The following is a 6,000-nucleotide window of genomic DNA, read 5'->3' as shown; positions in this document are numbered from 1 at the left end:
TGTTCTCGTTCCATCTTTTCAGCAGTCGAGTGTCCCACGATATCGAGGACCGGGTGGTCAGAGTGCCCAAGTTCCTACTCAAGTGAGAGTGTATGCCATGACTGAGGATCAGGCGAGAGAAGCTCCTGGAGGCGTGATTGCAGGTATTTGCATGCTTTGCGATTATCCTGCACATGTTTTATTTGATACAGGAGCATCTCATTCATTCATATATCATGCATTTGTTGCATCTCACGATATTGAGTGTACCCCGTTGTATGATACTTTGTCGATAGCCACGCCAGCAGGGAAGATTATTTTGTCTGAAAGAGTTGTGCATAATTGTGTATTGATATATGAGGATAATGTGGTATTTCTGAATTTGATTGTCCTCCCAATGCACGACTTTGATTGTATTGTTGGCATGGATATCTTGACAACAAATCGAGCTACTGTTGATTGTTGTCATGGAGTGGTTCGATTTCGACCGATTGATGGACCCAAGTGGAATTTTTATGGCATTGGTTCCCAAGCCAAAATTCCATTGGTATCTTCCTTGGAAATGTCCCGATTGTTGATTAGCGGAGATGAGGGTTATCTTATCTACGCTATTGATATTTCGAAGAAGGAGTCTTCTTTATCTGAGATTCCTGTTGCGAAAGAATTCCCAGATGTATTTCACGATGAGATTCCTGATTTTCCTCCTCATCGAGAAGTTGAGTTTAGTATTGATCTGGTGCCGGGGGCTGCGCCTATTTCGAAAGCTCCCTATCGCATGGCACCATTGGAATTGAAAGAATTGAAAGAAAAATTGCAGGATCTTCTCAATAAGGGATATATTCGACCGAGTGTATCGCCTTGGGGAGCTCCAGTTTTATTTGTTCAAAAGAAAGATGGTACTATGCGAATGTGTATCGACTATAGGCAACTGAATCGGGCTACTGTGAAAAACAAGTACCCACTTCCTCGTATTGATGACTTATTTGATCAGCTTCAGGGTACTTCTGTATACTCGAAGATTGATCTTCGTTCTGGGTATCATCAAGTACGAGTTCGAGACGAAGATGTGCCCAAAACTGCTTTTCGTACGAGGTATGGCCACTATGAATTCTTGGTTATGCCTTTCGGTCTCACGAATGCTCCTGCTATCTTTTTGGATTTAATGAATCGGGTCTTCCGAGATTATCTTGACCGATTCGTTATCGTCTTTATCGATGATATTCTGGTGTATTCGAAATCGAAAAAGGAGCATGCTGAACATCTGAGACTGGTACTTCAAACTCTTCGTACTAGTCATTTATATGCCAAATTGTCCAAATGTGAATTTCTGATGGACAAAGTGGTATTTCTGGGCCACGTCATTTCGAAACATGGCATATCTGTTGATCCTTCGAAGGTCGAAGCTGTATTGAATTGGCCGAGACCTACGAATGTTCCTGAGATCCGTAGCTTCATGGTTTAGCGGGATATTATCGACGTTTTATCGAGGGATTTTTGAAAATAGCTAAACCTATTACTCAACTGAAACAGAAGAATCAGCGATTCATTTGGTCAGATGAATGTGAAGCTAGTTTTCTTGAATTGAAGACAAGATTGACCACAGCACCTGTGCTTACTATTCCCTCAGGTACCGGAGGATTTGTGGTGTGTACAGATGCATCTGGTAAAGGTTTGGGCTGTGTTTTGATGCAACAGAGCAAAGTGGTTGCTTATGCATCTTGTCAATTGAAATCTCATGAAACTCCTTATCATGTTCATGATCTTGAATTGGTTGCCATTGTGTTTGCCCTGAAGATTTGCCGTCATTATTTGTACGGAGAAAAATTTGTTATTTATTCGGACCATAAAAGTCTGAAATACCTCTTTTCTCAATCTGATCTGAATATGAGGCAACGCAGGTGGATGGATCTCCTGAAGGATTTTGATTGTGAGATTCAATATCACCCTGGATCGGTGAATGTTACTGCGGATGCCTTGAGCCGTAAAGTTTATGATTCTATTTTAGCTTCTGTTTCTGTCACCAAAGTACACGAGGATATATGTACTTCTGGTTGGACTTTTCACTCGAATTGGAATTGTGTCACTGTCTCGGCATTGCAAATTGAGCCAAACTTGATATCGAAAATCCGAAAGGCCCAACGAAGCGATGCTCAGATCCAAAAGTCGAAAGAACTTGTATCTGCCGGACATCAGTCTGGATTTCAGATTTCTTCTGATGGTTCTTTACGACTTAATGGTCGGCTGGTAGTTCCTGATGATTCTGATTTGAAATCTGCCCTTCTTCGAGAAGCACATTGTAGCAAATACAGTATTCACCCTGGAGGCCGAAAGATGTATTTGACATTGAGACCTCAATTCTGGTGGAAACGTATGAAGAAGGACATTGCTGAGTTTATTTCGAAATGTCTTGTCTGCCAGCAAGTGAAGGCCGAGAGAATGAAACCGGGAGGATTGCTCCATAATCTTGAAATCCCGAAATAGAATTGGGAACATATTGCTATGGATTTTGTGACTCATTTACCTCGCTCGCCCAAAGGCTGTGATGCTATTTGGGTGATTATTGATCGGCTTTCGAAATCTGCGCATTTTATTCCGTATGAACGGACTTATCCTTATAAGAGAATGACCCGTTTATACATTGAGAATGTTGTGAGACTGCATGGTGTGCCAGTCTCGATTGTATCTGATCGTGATCCCAGATTTGCTTCTAAATTCTGGGGTAGTGTTCAGGAGGCGATGGGTACGCGTTTGGCTTTGAGTACTGCTTATCATCCTCAAACTGATGGCCAGACCGAGCGTACGATTCAAACGTTAGAGGATATGTTGCGTGCTATTGTGATGGACTTCAGAATGGGATGGCAGGATGCCTTACCATTGGTTGAATTTTCTTATAATAATAGCTTTCAGACGAGTATCGGTATGGCACCGTTTGAAGCTCTATATGGGAGACGATGTAGATCACCGTTATTCTGGGATGAAATTGGTGAGAGTCAACTGACTGGACCTGAAATGATACAGGAAATGAACGATAAGGTTCAGTTAATTCGGCAGCGGATAAAAGCTGCTCCGGATCGTCAAACGAGTTATGCGAATAAACGAAGACGACCCTTGGAATTCCAGAAAGGTGACAGAGTGTTTTTGAAAATATCTCCCTTTAGAGGCACTGTTCGATTTGGCATGCGAGGGAAATTATCTCCTCGTTATGTTGGTCCATACGAGATTCTGGATCGAGTTGGTAATTTTGCGTATCGATTGGCATTACCACCAGCTTTATCTGCCATTCATGATGTATTTCATGTTTCTATGCTGAGGAAATATGAACCGTATCCATCACATGTACTTGCACTTGACGAGGTTGAACTGGATCCTTCTCTTTCCTATGTCGAACAACCTGTTCGTATTATGAATCGAAAGGAAAAGATATTGAGAAATAAATCGATTCCTTTAGTACAAGTGCAATGGACACGGCATGGTGTTGAAGAGTCGACGTGGGAATTGGAAAGCAAAATGCGAGAATCGTATCCGCATTTGTTTGATTCTATGACATCTGTTCCATTGTATTCGATGTATTCTGATCCTTTTTCTGATTTTAGTTTTGATATGTACTATAACTGGTGACATATGTATGTTTGCCAATGTTATGTATATAGAGATGTTTGAGATTTCGAGGACGAAATCTTTTAAAAGAGGGAGAAATGTAAGGACCGTGTATCGTATTATCGTAAATCCTATATGATTATCGATAATTCATGAATTTGATATGTGATTATACATTTGATGTATATTATGACAATGAAATTGAGAAGTGAATATTGAATATGACTTGACGTTGTAAGAGCTCGAGTAGAGAAGTCGGACGCCAATATAGTACAAAAATAAATATTTGTACAGAATGTGTGGCGCCCGGGCGGTAGAAAATGACCGCCCGAGCGCTAGGATATGTAAAATGAGTATGCGAGCAGAACACTTCGCGCCCGAGCTGTAGTTTGTGACCGCCCGAGCGCGATGTAAATAATGTTCTCGGACAGAACATGCCGCGCCCGAGCGGTAATTTGTGACCGCTCGAGCGCGGTACAAGTGGAGGCCGGGCGCGAGAATTCTACCGCCCGAGCGCGAGAGGCAGTGGGATAAGAATAAATTCTTCTCTTTCCTTCCTCCGTCAGTTAATTTCAACAATTTCGAAGGAACGAGAGATTTCGATTTTCTTTCTTCCAAATCGACTTCAAAACGCTGTCTAAACGCGAAACAAATTATATATTTGTGATCTTCGAGTCGAGGGCTTCTGACTGAGATAATTTTCTTCTAGTTCCAGCAGCTCTAAATATCAAAGTGCTGGAATAGCATGTATTTGAAGTTGAATTTCCTATATGTAGTAGAATAACTGACAAGAAACTTATATTCGAAGTCGGAATTGAATTATGATCTGATTTTAATTTGATATGAAATTTTGAAGTTTCAAATGATATTTGAAACTCATATTAATGATTTTGGAGTATGTTATTGATTGAAATGAGTATGTAATTGATGTAGATAAAGTGTAATATCAATATCTTCAGGCTACATCAACTGAAAATGAAGAATTGAGGTATGTTGCGACCGGGTAACATACGACATGTATCTGTATTATATGATATATGTCGGATTGATTTGATTGATTGGAATGAGATTATGTGTCTATATGCCTTATTTGTCGATTGATGTGGCATACATGACATTGAGATTGAGATATCGGTGTATAAAATAAATGTTTTGTTAACACACATCATTTTATGCATACATCGATACATGACATGCACGTTGAGCTATGATCCTTGGATACCCTAATATGATTTGATTGGATTCCGGGGTTTGTGAACACAATCACTATGCCGGTATTATATGACCCGTAAAGCATAGACAATTGTGGCCCCATATGATTGGATATGAGATTTGGGATTTGATGGCGCTTTGCCGGCGCTATCATACGAGTATCCCATATTGGCCGGTGTGCCAGCTCGAGCATTGATTTGATTGCGATTCGATTGATTCTGACATGTGCTCATTGGATGGGCATTTGACCTGATACCTCCACGACATACATGCATTGCATACCATATATCATTGTTTAGATATCTGTAGTATATATGATTGGTTGTTCCATACGGAGCTTTGCTCACCCCCAAGGGTGGCTGTTGCTGTCTTTGTGTGTGGACAATGGCAGGTACTCCAGGATATCAGGAGACCGGAGAGGGTACTTCTGGAGGGAGCCACAGCTTGGGCTGAGGTTTTATGTTTATGTCTTGTTCCCAGTATATTTGTATATGTATCTATATACCGGGGCATGTCCCGAGGTTATGAGTTGTTTGTATGTGATTGGTTTTGCTTACGTGTGGGCATGTTTTATGATTTGAGATTAAATACGATTTTCAGTATTTAAGTTATAGAAGAGATATTTTGGGCTCATTGTAAAGAAATTTTAAACTCGTTTTCCGATGTAATTAGTTAACCCTAATCAGATTGCATTGTAATAACGATTAGGAGCTAAGGGCTCCACATATTATTATAAAAAAATTCAACTAATGGTAAGGCATCTTGCCATCCCATTCTAAAATCCATCACAATCGCACGTAACATATCTTCCAACGTTTGAATTGTACGCTCAGTCTGGCCATCAATTTGAGGATGATAAGCAGTACTCATAGCCAAACGCGTACCCATCGCTTCCTGAAAACTACCCCAGAATTTAGAAGCAAACCTGGGATCACGATCTGATACATTTGAGACTGGCACACCGTGCAGTCTCACAATATTCTCGATGTATAAACGGGCCATTATCTTATAAGGATAAGTCCGCTCATACGGAATAAAATGTGCAGATTTTGAAAGCCGATCAATAATAACCCAAATAGCATCACAACCCTTGGGCGAACGAGGTAAATGAGTCACAAAATCCATAGCAATATGTTCCCAATTCCATTTCGGGATTTCAAGACTATGGAATAATCCTCCAAGTTTCATTCTCTTGTCTTTCACTTGCTGGCA

Source organism: Primulina tabacum, chromosome 12 (assembly GCF_025594145.1).
Source record: "Primulina tabacum isolate GXHZ01 chromosome 12, ASM2559414v2, whole genome shotgun sequence".
Lineage (NCBI taxonomy): Eukaryota > Viridiplantae > Streptophyta > Magnoliopsida > Lamiales > Gesneriaceae > Primulina > Primulina tabacum.
This window is presented reverse-complemented; position numbering follows the sequence as displayed.